The following is a 13610-nucleotide window of genomic DNA, read 5'->3' as shown; positions in this document are numbered from 1 at the left end:
GAGGGTGAAAGGAAGGGCATTTCTGAACCATTGTGCTTCCTCTTAAAAGCTACGGGGAGACATGAAGCACAGTCTTGTGTTCCTACCCTGAAAGGGAGACCTGTTTTCACTATTAATCCTCAGCAGAAACTTATCCCCACCATGGGTGTGCGTAGCTTCTGATAGGGAAGGACTTTATTGCATTAAGTACTTCAGCATTTACCATATGACTGAAATTTTGTAATTTCCCTCTGGACATTGAGAAATAAATATTGCTCTCTCCTGTCTTCTCAAGTCCCAGAAACTTAGTAGCATGCTGTGGCTCAAGACATGCTCGCTCTCTCTTTTTTCTTTTAAGACAGAGTTTCGCTCTTGTCGCCCAGGCTGGAGTGCAATGGTGCTGTCTCGGCTCACCACAACCACTGCCTCCCAGATTCAAGTGATTCTCCTGCCTCAGCCTCCCCAGTAGCTGGGATTACAGGCATGTGCCACCACATCCGGCTAATTTTGTGTTTTTAGTGGAGACAGGGTTTATCCGTGTTAGTCAAGCTGATCTCAAACTCCCGACCTCAGGTGATCCGCCTGCCTCGGCCTCCCAAAGTGCTGGGATTGCAGGCATGAGCCACCGCACCCGGCCTAAGACATGCTCTCTAGTGAAAGATGGCAGAGAGCTGGGTGTGGTGGCGCGTGCCAGTGGTCACAGCTACTCAGGAGGCTGAGGTGGGAGGATCGCTTGAGCCCAGCCTGGGCAACATAGCGAGACCCCCATCTCCAAAGAAAAAAGAGAAAGAAAAAGGAAAACAACGACAAGACGAGATACTGGCTCATGCCTGTAATCCCAGCGCTCTGGGAGGCCAAGATGGGAGGCTCACTTGAACCCAGGAGTTTGAGACCAGCCTGGGCAGCAGAGCAAGACTCCATTTCTACAAAAAGTTTAAAAAGTAGCTGGGTGTGGTGGCACATGCCTATAGTCCCAGCTACTCTGAGGGCTGAGGCAGGAGGATCACTTGAGCCCAGAAGTTCAAGGTTGCAGTGAGATATGATCACATGACTGCACTCTAGCCTGGGTGACAGAGCGACATCCTGTGCCCCCACTCCCCCGTCATCCCAAAAAAGAAAAGAAAAAGATGACACAGAGATAATATTAATAATTCCAGGTTACCTGTTCCAGACACCACATTATTAATCCCAGTGATCATAACTGCTCTTTAATTCGTGTTGCAAATAGAAGGCTTCCAAAAAGGTTGTTCAACACTCTTCAACAAAGTTCTTGAGGGAAGGTGGCTCAGACACTAAGCAGAGCTGCCCAAGAGTAGCTTAGAGTCTTGTTAGATCTGCTTAACTCTTTTTAAATGCAGTACTAATTTTCCTTAGGCAGGCTGATTTCCTTAACAAGGTTCTTAAAATCAATTTAAATACCTGGTTTTTAATGGAATTGTAAAATAAATATGTGCTTGGTTTGGTTGCATTTCACTCAGAAAGTCTGATAACATTAAAAATGTACATACACAAAGATGCCAATTACATTATTTTCAAGGAAGCTAGGTGACCACAGGCAAGGGGGCAGGGGGTAAGCCCCTCCAAATCGCTTTCTCCTGGGATAGACGCCCCCGCATCTGTCTTTTTTTTTTTTTTTTAATAAACAGATTCTCACTCTGTCGCCCAGGCTGGAGTACAGTGGTGTGATCTCAGCTCACTACAGCCTCCACCTTCCAGGTTCAAGAAATTCTCCTACTTCAACCTCCCAAGTAGCTGGGACTACAGGTGCACACCACTGTGCTCAGCTAATTTTTGTATTTTTAATAGAGACACCGGGTTTCACCATGTTGAGCAGGCTGTTCTCAAACTTGTGAGCTCAGGTGATCTGCCCACCCTGGCCTCCCAAAGTGCTGAGATTACAGGTGTGAGCCACTGCGCCCAGTCCCCCCATCTGTCTTGAGGCTTCTGATTAAAGGCTTCCCTCTGACTGGCATTAATAACCACATCAGAAAGCCCCTGCTGCTTTCACTCCCCGTATCTTCAGTGGTTTAAAGCAAAACCTCAGAGGAAAGAGGGTTGCACTATTAGAAACTTCTGCTTTAAAAATGAGAACCAGAGATGAGGTAGCACAGTCTGGTCACTCTGCCCATGGTGTGGAAGCAGGGAGCTGCAGTGGCGGAGTCCACGTCAGCAGATTGCGAACCTCTAGATTTCCGGGCAAGTTGCCAACTACATCCTCCACCTCCAACCTCTGCGGTAATCCCTAAACTCGGTCTTATTTAGAAAGATGACAAATTTGCTCATTTATACCCTAAAGCTAAATTCCACTTATAGACCTCTAACTCAAGTACCCCTCAGCAGAACTAGCAACCCCCCAGCAAGGACATAGTTCCCTATTTTTCTCCACCCCAGGAGGCACCTGGCAGTGGAGACAATGAAAGTAGACACGGATCTTTCTAAGAGTGGTAATTATAACACCTTACATAAAATATGTGGTAAATAAAGCCCCTGGTTCCTCCTCATGCAAAGGGACTTCTGCAAAAAGATTCCTCCTGCTATTACACCAGCATATGGACCCATTGGGTTTTAAGCTCAGAAAGCAGACCCAGCAGAGCAAGGGCCTCAACAAGGCACTTCCTACACATGGTCACAGCTTCCTCTTTGGTCCATTCACAGCCTGCTGTCTGGAATCCATCTGAAACCAACTGCTAATGCTTGCCTGTGCTTTTCATAATATATATACATATATATATAATATATATATAGTATGTTGTATATATGTACACATGGACTCCGCCACTCCAGCTCCCTGCTTCCACACCATGGGCAGAGTGACCAGACTGTGCTACTCATCTCTGGTTCTCATTTTCAAAGCAGAAGTTTCTAACAGTACGATCCTCTTTCCTCTGAGGTTTTGCTTTAAATCACTGAAGATATATATATATATATGTGTGTGTATGGATATATATGTGTATGTATATATTATGTATCCATATATGTATCCATATATGTATATGTGTGCGTGTATATATATGTAGCTATGTGTATATACATATATGATTTTGGTTTTGGTTTTTTTTTGAGGCAGGGTCTCATTCTGTGGCCCAGGCTAGAGTGCAGTGGTATGATGCGATGTCAGCTCACTGCAACCTCCACATCCTGGGCTCAGGTGATCCTCCCACTCAGCTTTCTGAGTAGCTAGGACTACAGGCACACACCACCATGCCAGGGTAATTTTTCTATTTTTAGTAGAGATGGCATTCATATAACTTTGAGGCACTTATGTAATTTTGTTCTTGACTGAGCCCCTGTACTAGGTCAATAGACCAGGCCAAATATCATTGGAGTCCCTCATACTTAAATTCCAAGTCACCAAACTGAAACCGAGCTGTTACCTGACCTTCTGAGAAATCAGGAGAGAGATAATAGCCAAATTTCCCAAACAGGCCAGTTTTACTTAGCATGATAATGAAATTTCCTCTGCCTTTAATCCTTACAACAAAAAGTAACCTAAAGTAACCTGATGTTAAGCAATCAGTTTTTTCTCTGTTGTTCTGTTTCCCTGTTCTCATCTTTCATCTTTCAAGGAAAGTAAGTTTGAAATAACCAATCTGAATTTTGTTCTTTGCTTCTGCTTTTTTCAGCCCTTCTCTATCTGCAAAACCAACCTCCTCTGCTGGGCTCATTGGAAAGCTTTTTTTTTTTTTTTTTAGACAGTCTCACTCTGTCACTCAGGCTGGAGTGCAGTGACATGATCACAGCCCACTGCAGCCTCTGCCTCCTGGGCTCAAGTCAATCCTCCTGCCTCAGCCTCCAGAGTAGATGGGACCACAGAAACCCTGCATCACAGGCATGCACAGCCATACTCAGCTCATTTTTCATTTTTGGTAGAGACGGGGGTCTTCCTATGTTGCCCAGGCTGGTCTAGAACTCCTGAGTTCAAGTGATCCTCCCACCTCAGCCTCCCAAAGTGCTGTGATTATATGCGTGAACCACCATGTCCGGCCAGAACATTTTGGAATGAAGCCCAGTTCTAAAATTGCAAATGAAGCCAATTAAGATTTTTAAGGCCCGGTTCCATGGCTCATGCCTGTAATCCCAGCACTTTGGGAGGCTGAGGCGGGTGAATCACTTGAGGCCAGGAGTTCAAAACCAGCCTGGCTAACATGGCCAAACCCCTACTAATGTCTCTACTAAAATATGAAAATTAGCTGGGTGTAGTGGCTCATGCCTGTAGCCCCAGATACTCCAAAGACTGAGGCAGGCGGTGGAATTGCTTGAACTTGGGAGATGGAGGTTGCAGTGATCTGAGATGGCGTGACTGCACTCCAGCCTAGGCAACAGAGCAAGACTCTGTCTCAAAAAAAAAAAAAAAAAAAAAAAAAAAAAAAAAAAAACTTTAATACTAAATCTAGTGCTATAATTCTGTTTTTGCCAATTATTTATCTTATTTAGTTATTGGTCATTGCTAGTGAGAGCCAATCATGATAAATTTATAACAGCAAAAGCTCTTGCCATTGATTGCCATTGAGAAATAAATACAATTCTGAAATGGAAAGAACACAGCCCAGGCTTTCTTTTTCATTCATTACCTTGATGGAGTTCCTGTATTTGGCTGCTCAGTGTTTTGAACAAGTAATCTTCTCTCTCCTGTCTTTTTTCAGTGAGCTCCAAGCATGATGTAGCCTCCATTGTATGAAGGGTAGGGGAGAGTAACAGTTAAATTCATTTTTTTAAAAAAGGTATCACTCTATGTGTTCTGCAACTTTTTTTTTTTTTTTTTTTTTTTTTTTGAGACGGAGTCTCGCTCTGTCACCCAGGCTGGAGTGCAGTGACGCGATCTCGGCTCACTGCAAGCTCCACCTCCCGGGTTCTCGCCATTCTCCTGCCTCAGCCTCCCGAGTAGCTGGGACTGCAGGGCACCCACCACCATGCCCGGCTAATTTTGTTTGTATTTTTAGTAGGGACGGGGTTTCACCAAGTTAGTCAGGATGGTCTCTGTCTCCTGACCTCGTGATCCTCCCGCCTGGGCCTCTCAAAGTGCTGGGATTACAGGCATGAGCCACCGCACCTGGCCTAACTTAGTTTTTTCAACTCAAGCATTTGTCTTAGAATTTTTGATACATATAGATCTGGCTCATTCCTTTTTTTTTTTTTTTTTTTTTTTTTTTTGAGACCGAGTCTGGCCCTGTCCAGGCCAGAATGGCGCGATCTTGGCTCACTGCAACCTCTACCTCCCAGGTTCACATGATTCTCCTGCCTCAGCCTCCCGAGTAGCTGGGCACCCGCCACCACACCCAGCTAATTTTTGTATTTTAGTAGAGATGGGGTTTCACCATATTGGCCAGGCAGGTCTCGAACTCCTGATCTCGTGATCCACCTGCCTTGGCCTCCCAAAGTGCTGGGATTACAGGTGTGAGCCACGGCACTCGGCCTGTGGCTCATTCCTTTTAATGGCTTCATAGTGTTACATAATATCAAAATACCTCCATTTATTTTGCCATTCCCCTGTGAATGGATATTCAAGTTGTCTCAATTTTTCACCATCATAAACACCAGTCTAGAGAGTGTTTCTTGTACAAGCTTCTTTGCATACTCTATACAAGCATTTCTCTTAAAAGAAGAATTGCTGGGTAGTAAAGAGTGTAGTTTTTATTTTTAATACACACTGCCTAATTATTCACCCAAAATAGCTGGGTGGTGTTGTAGTTGTTGTTGTTGCTGTTGTTGTTTTTAGTGGAAGTCCTGTTTTTTCCCCAGTTGTTGCTGGATTTTCTTGTTATTTGCATTTTCCCTGATTAAAGAGATGAAATCATTTCATAGATATGATGGTCTTTATTATATCTTCTTTTGTGACCTGCCTGTTTACATTCTTTGTCCCTTGATCGGGATTGTCATTTTCTTATTGATTTATAGGAGTTTATTTTATATTCTGAATATTAATACTTTGCTGTTGGGTTGTAAATACTTTTTCATAGGCTGTTGGTTATTTTAAAACAGTTCATAGTACTTTTTCTTATTCAGAATATAAAAATCTGATATAATTAAAATGATCATTCTTGTCTGTTTCTGCTTTTTCTTTTGATGTCTTTTTAAAGAAGGCCTTCTCTACCCCAAGAACTGGATTATGTTATGTTAAATTATGTTTTTGTTTGTTACAAGATTTTTTTTAATATATGGTTTCATTTTCGAACTCTTTGTTCTGTTCCAATGATCTGTTTGTTTTTCCTGTTTCATTGACCCCACTACTTAATTATAAAGTGACTTATTTAGAAGCTATCCACACTGCAGTTAACATTGAAAAAAGTGAGATAGGTCAGATTGTCCTTTGTGCTTTTGTTCTTCAAAACAAGACCTCAGGAGAATCATTGATATAGAGTGAGGCTTTTCTATTGCAGCTACCGGGAGTTAAATGGAGACTAACCTCTCCTGCTCTCATTTTAGCCTTGACAGGAAGAGTGTTCTATCAAGAGGGGCTCTGAGCTATTGGCATCTGGGTTAGAACTTTGAATGCATTTATCCAGGGAAGCACTGTTATGCACAGCATTTAGGATATATATATTGTTTAGGATATATTAAATGCACATTCTTATGTAAGTAGATTTTTGTGAGCAGTCTGACAATCCAAACTTCAATTGTAGAACCACTCTGAGAAAATAAATTTAAGTTGCAAAAACAAATGTGAGCTTTTGGACATAATACTTAGCATCACTTCTACTTACCACATTCCTGAGGTAGAACCAAAAGCAGAAGAAACAGTCCCTGACTCTTGAAATTTTTTACTTTACAGTTAGCAAAAGGTAGAATAACAAAGCACAATTTGTTAAAGAATCAGAAGTTTTAGCCTAAGACTGAACATCTAAAAAAAAAAAAAAAAAATGGAGTAGGGTCACCGCTACTTAGGAGCCCCCACCTCCCTCTCCCACTCTCCCCCAACCCTATAAACTTCTAGAGGCAGACCATGCCTTTTTTATCTTTGTATCCCTAGATTCTAGCTCAGTAGCTTGCACATAGTGAGGCACAAAACATATATATATATGTGTGTACACACACATATATATAGATTTCTTTTTTCCCGAGATGTGGTCTCACTCTGTCACCCAGGCTGGAGTACAGTGGCACGATTTCACCTCACTGCAACCTCTGCCTCTTGGGTTCAAGTGATTCTCATGCCTCAGCCTCTTAAGTAGCTGGGATTACAGGTGCCTGCCACCATGCCCGGTTAATTTTTGTATTTTTTGTGGAGACAGGGTTTCACCAGGTTGGCCAGGCTAGTCTCCAACTCCTGTCCTCAAGTGATCCACGGGCCTTGGCCTCCCAAAGTGCTGGGATTACAGGCGTGGGGCACCACCCCCAGCCCAGATATATAGTATATCTAGATATGTTATATCTAGGGAGAAAGAAAGAATTAAATTCAAGAAAAAGTCATGTTATTTTATTTTATGTCCCTTTCTTCATTTGTTTTGTTGACTCAGCTATCCAATTTATTTCCCAGACTTGACTCCAGGTGACTGTTATTTCCAAAACCTACTCTCAAAAAAACAAGATTTTCATGGTATTAGAGGTGTCTATGAGATAAACATAAGTAAATAATTTTTTTTTTTTTTTTTTGAGACGGAGTTTCACTCTGTCGCCCAGGCTGGGGTGCAGTGGCCGGATCTTGGCTCACTGCAAGCTCCGCCTCCCGGGTTTACGCCATTCTCCTGCCTCAGCCTCCCGAGTAGCTGGGACTACAGGCGCCCCCCACCTCGCCCCGCTAGTTTTTTTGTATTTTTTAGTAGAGACGGGGTTTCACCGTGTTAGCCAGGATGGTCTCAATCTCCTGACCTCGTGATCTGCCCGTCTCGGTCTCCCAAAGTGCTGGGATTACAGGCTTGAGCCACCGCGCCCGACCAAGTAAATAAAATTTTATGCCAATTAGAATTTTTTTTAAATGTCCAGTAGACTTTAGAGCAGGAATCCTTACCCATATTTTGACATGGACACATTTTCATGTGTTTGTGAAACCTATGGATAACTTCTCAGAAACATACCTTAAAAATTAGGCTGGGTGCAGTGGCTCACACCTGTAATCCCAGCCCTTTGGGAGGCCAAGGCAGGACGATTGCTTGAGCTCAGGAGTTCAAGATCAGCCTGGGCAACATGGCTAAACCTCATCTCTATTTAAACTTCTTTTTAAAAGGAAAAAATATCAAAAAAGAAAAATATCTGAAATTACAGAAAATAAAATATATAGGATTGCAAAAGAAATCAATATATTAAAATACAGTTAACAAAACATTATCTTATTTATTTATTTATTTAAGACAGAGTCTTGCTTTGTTGCCAAGGCTGGAGTGCAGTGGTGCGATCTCAGCTCACTGCAACCTCCACCTCCAGGGTTCAAGTGATTCTCCTGCCTCAGCCTACCAAGTAGCTGGGATTACAGGCAACCACCGCCACGCCTGGCTAATTTTTGTATTTTTAGTAGAGGCAGGATTTCATCATGTTGGCCAGGCTGGTCTCAAACTGCTGACCTCAAATGATTCACCCACCTTGGCCTCCTAAAGGGCTGGGATTACAAGTGTGAGCCACCATGCCCAGCCTATTTATTTATTTATTGAGACGGGGTCTCACTCTGTGAGGCTGGAGTACAGTGGTGCAAGTTCAGTTCACTGCAACCTCTGCCTCCCAGGCTCAAGTGATTCTTCCACCTCAGCCTCCCAAGTAGCTGGGACTACAGGCAGGTACCACCATACCAAACTAATTTTTTTTTTTGTAGAGGCAGAGTTTCACCATGTTGCCCGGGCTAGAAAATATTTTAAAGAACAAATTTATGACAATAACATAAAAGATTGTTTATTAATGCATTAAATAAGATTTGATGGCAGGACCACGAACTACTACAATTGTTGAAGTAGTGAGACATGTAAATATTTTGAGATATCTGCAATCACTAATGTAATAGCACTGTATCTATAATTTATAGTGATGGCAAAGTCACAGGTACTGTTTATACTACTGTGGGTTGTTGCCTATATTCATAATTGAAAAAGATGTTAAATTTCAATTAGAAGTTAGTGAAAATAGGCCGGGTGCAGTGGCTTACACCTGTAATCCCAGCACTTTGGGAGGCCAAGGCGGGCGGATCACAAGGTCTAGGAGTTCGAGACCAGCTTGGCCAATATGGTGACACCCGTCTCTACTAAAAATACAAAAATTAGCCAGGCATGGTGGCGGGCACTGTAGTCCCAGCTACTTGGGAGGCTGAGGCAAAAGAATCACTTGAACCCAGGAGGCGAAGGTTGCAGTGAGCCGAGATGGTGCCACTGCACTCCAGCCTGGGTGACGGAGTAAGACTCTGTCTCAAAAAAAAAAAAAAAGTTATTGAAAATAAAGATGTAATTATTTCTCTGATGAAACTCACATATTCTTATTTCTATCTATGGATAGAGCTCTTGCTCTAGTGGCAATTTCAGAAAAAAAAAAAATCCCAAAAGTATTTTGAGCAATGAGTAGAATAATTGTATAGCCTCCCAAGGTGATCTCCTTGGAACAAGAAAATTGTTTTATTTTATTTATTCAATAAATATTTGTTCAGTACCTGCCATGTCTCATGTAGGCTTCATCCCTGCTATGATGGAGTTCACAGTTTAGTGCAGAAGAATGTAGATGTTCTTTTTTGGTTGAAAAATAAATATATCAACTTAGGCTTCTATTCTGAAGGCTTTGTTTTGTAAGTTTGTTCTTGTTAGAACTGGCTCCTAGACTTCCATGGCCTAAGTTCGTTTTATTGTTTTTCTTGTCTGATTTAAATTATGAAAACCCCATTCTAAAGTATTTTTTTTAATGTCAGACATATTATTCTATAATTATTATAGTGAGAAAAAGAGTTTTTAGAGAGTGCCATTATTAGCAGCCCTTCCTAGTGCCCTAAAATCTAACCTCAGAGTATTCTTGGGCTGGGCGCGGTGGCTCAAGCCTGTAATCCCAGCACTTTGGGAGGCCGAGACGGGCGGATCACGAGGTCAGGAGATCGAGACCATCCTGGCTAACACAATGAAACCCCGTCTCTACTAAAAAATACAAAAAGCTAGCCGGGCGAAGTGGCGGGCGCCTGTAGTCCCAGCTACTTGGGAGGCTGAGGCAGGAGAATGGCGTGAACCCGGGAGGCGGAGCTTGCAGTCAGCTGAGATCAGGCCACTGCACTCCAGCCTGGGCAAGAGAGCCAGACTCCGCCTCAAAAAAAAAAAAAAAAAACCAGAGTATTCTTGGCCTTCAGTTATAGTCTTTGGCTATCGTGATGCTCACCGTCTATCTATCCAGTTTAGGAAATTCCAAAACAAAGACAATGAACTAATTTACTAAGCTTTCTGATCTGTAAGATTGTTTTTCAAATAAAAATGAAAGAAAATGGCTTTCATTACGGTACTTGTGACATCATCTAGTTTTTAAAACTAGATATACTTTTAAAGGACATATTCATTCCAATTTTTTATCTAATTTTTTATCTCCTGATCCTCCGTAACTTTTGTGGGAGGTGGTCATATGTGATCGGAGGATTAAGTATGTGAATTTTTAAATGTCAACCAGAGCCAAGCTGCTAGAAATTCTAGATCCTTCAAAGCATCTGGAATTGTTTACTGACCTCTCAGCCACCAGACACCTGCTATAATTCTTAACCCTCCCCCTCCACCACCCCGCCCCGAACTGCCAACCAAGACGGGGAACAAACCAAGCACCCAGCCACATCAACATTTCTCTCTGTGTGCCTTTCAGTGTTGGCTAGAGACACTCTAAAAGTGCAGTTCTGAAACATGAAACCTGCTAAGCATTAAAGCAGATTTCTGGCTCAGAAAACACAAAAGTGGTTTGGAAAAAAAAAAAAATGTTCTGAGAAGCTGATAGGACTTGTAAGCCTTTAACTGAAATTGTGGTGGCACAGGTTCAAGGCACAGAATTACTCATCAACACAAGACACTGTTCCAAAGCAACCCTACTATGCATCCAACAGTTAGAACATACATTTTGTCCTATCAGCAATCTAAAATCGGATCCCAAGTCAACCAAAACTTAACATTTCCCCTCAAAACATTCTGGAGAGCTTATATTCTTAACTGAATATGAGTTCCTCCTCATTCTTTGAGCCAATCAATACTTTTTGATTTTCAGAAGAGTAAAATTCTCCTCTCACCAGGGCCATCTGGGTGTTTGTTGCAACATGCCTGATAGTGACTGCTAGATTGTCAGCTTCTAGATGCTTCGAAGGCTCAGTTAAGCCCTCAATGAAACTCCAGGAAGTAACTGGTTGGAAAGGTCTCCATAACTTGGACGCGGATGGCTGTCTCATCCAGCAGACTCTGATTTTATATTCCCCATGAGTCCAAGTGACCTTTGATAAGCTGCAACTCACTAATTAATTCTTCCAGTAAACATTTCTTGAACACTTACTGTGTGCTTAGTGCAGGGGGCATACCATGGTGAATATGCCACAGCATCTGCCTTTATGTGCGTCACAGTGTAATTGTGATTTCTGTCACTGCTTAGTACAGATACCAGTTGCTAAGCCTGATGTTTGCCCCTTAACTGGCCACCAGAATTTTAACATAAGACAACTACAATTTCTGCAGGCTCAACAGAAGTTGAAGAAAGAAGAAGAAGAAAGGAGAAGGAAGCAGTTGTAGGAAAATGTTCCTAAATAAAGTATGCAATACCAACCGCTGCCTTTGAGCTGCTTTTAAAAGTTTTGGTTTTCATGGGATTAACTCTAAGAGGATTTATTCTTATTCTCATTAGCCCAAATGAAAAAAAGAAAAAAGAAAGCAGCAGGAAATTTCCCTTGACTTGACTGAGTGTTCATAACCCATTTATATTGTACAAGTATTTAGAGAAGTAATCAAGTAATTCGGGTCTTGATTTGGAGTCATTCAGAGGATCACCAGTTATTTTCAAGGTGTTCACAAGTTTTGTGGTGAGGGTGAATGGTCGGGGAGAATACGTATTATGTATGTGTATATATCTCACAAAAATAAATGTTTGCCAACTGCACTTTCAGGAGGAGCCTTGAGGCAATGGCAGTTGAAACAAATAATATAGGGTACCAACCCTTATACTAGTAAGAACCATCATTTTAGAAAGTAAGACAACCTTGAATCCAGGTACAATCACAGAGAAAGAAATTTTTTAGCATCTGAGCTCATTCCCAAAATGAAATTCTACCACCATGATGTGTGGAAAGAGCATTTTTTTCTCCAAAGTCAGAGAAACAAGCATTGAACCCTAGCTCTACCATGGACTCAGTCAATGACCTTAGGCAAATTACTTAATTTGTGTTTCAATTTCCTCGCCTGTAAAATAGGCCTAAAAATACCAATCCCTTAGGATCATTGTAAAGATTCTATGCGATAGCAGATGCAAAGCTCTTGGCATCAAGTAGGTGTATGAAAAATTATAGCACTCCTCCCACCCCACTCCTTGATCAAAGTATGCAAGAGTTGGGTTTTGAGGGGAGTTTTCTTGTGGTTATTTAAAGAGAATAGCTCTTAAAGCCTAAAACTGTATTCAGGAGACAATAATTAACATTGCATTACCACAGTTTAACTCACAACCACATTTTCGCACTGAATTCCCACATCACTAAATCATACTTCTACATATAGTCATTGCCATCTACCTGACCTTTGGCAGTGCAGTGGTCTATGGCTATAACCACTCTGAATGCACCTGACCTCAGAAGCTAAGCAGGATTAGGCCTGGTTAGTAACTGGATGTGAGATAGTACAGTAGTACAAAAGACAAGATTATTTAAAGCACTCATCAAAAATCCTGACAAGTTTCAGCTGATGAGTTGGTAACAATGATCATATCAGACAAGTTCATTGCCTATAAAGGAGAAGTCATGTTCTGCCTTTCTTCTGAGTATGATTTTAAAAAGCAAAGCCAAATTTTTACAAAGAAATTCGGCTGGGTGCAGTGGCTCACTCCTGTAATCCTAGCACTTTGGGAGGCTGAGGTGGGCTGATCACCTAAGGTCAGGAGCTCAAGACGAGCCTGGCCAACATAGTGAAACTTGTCTCTACTAAAAACTACAAAAATTAGCCAAGCATGGTGGCGGGCACCTATAATCCCAGCTGCTTGGGAGGCTGAGGCAGGAGAATCGCTTGAACTCTGGAGGTGGAGGTTGCAGTGAGCCGAGATTGTGCCATTGCACTCCAGCCTGGGTGACAGAGCGAAACTCCATCTCAAAAAAATAAAAATAAAAAATCCGTGGAGCACGGTAAGTCATTTGTTCATTTAATAAGTATTTACTCAACATCTATAATGTGCCTGGCACCGTTCTAGGATCTAGGAATTCAGACGGGCCGACAAAGGCCCTGCTGTCATGCAACTTACACTCCGGTAACTTGAAAACTTTTGGCACTTCGTGATGAAGCCAATGGCTTCATTTCATCACTTCATTTGCAATGAAGCAAGTGGGACTAAGAACTGGGAAAGGGGCTATCCATGCATTATTTTTAAAATATAATTTAATTTTAAAATGTAATTCCCTTGTGTTAGATTTCTAACCCCAGTGTGCCCAGTTAAAGATGAAGAGGACCAATTAGAATGTACTGAGGTATTCTGATTTCCAAGTAAATATTCAGCCATTGGAATAAGAATAAGAAGTTCCATTG

At 41.9% G+C, this 13610-nt stretch overlaps 1 protein-coding gene across 2 annotated transcripts in view; it reads left to right on the top strand.

Annotated features, from left to right (window-relative positions):
• ANKRD55 (ankyrin repeat domain 55) overlaps positions 1-13610 on the top strand; it is a 138507-nt gene that overhangs the window by 69455 nt on the left and 55442 nt on the right. The gene's annotated exons all lie outside the window — the stretch shown is intronic.

This window comes from Macaca fascicularis, chromosome 6 (genome assembly GCF_037993035.2).
Source record: "Macaca fascicularis isolate 582-1 chromosome 6, T2T-MFA8v1.1".
Classification (NCBI taxonomy): domain Eukaryota; kingdom Metazoa; phylum Chordata; class Mammalia; order Primates; family Cercopithecidae; genus Macaca; species Macaca fascicularis.
This window is presented reverse-complemented; position numbering and strand designations above follow the sequence as displayed.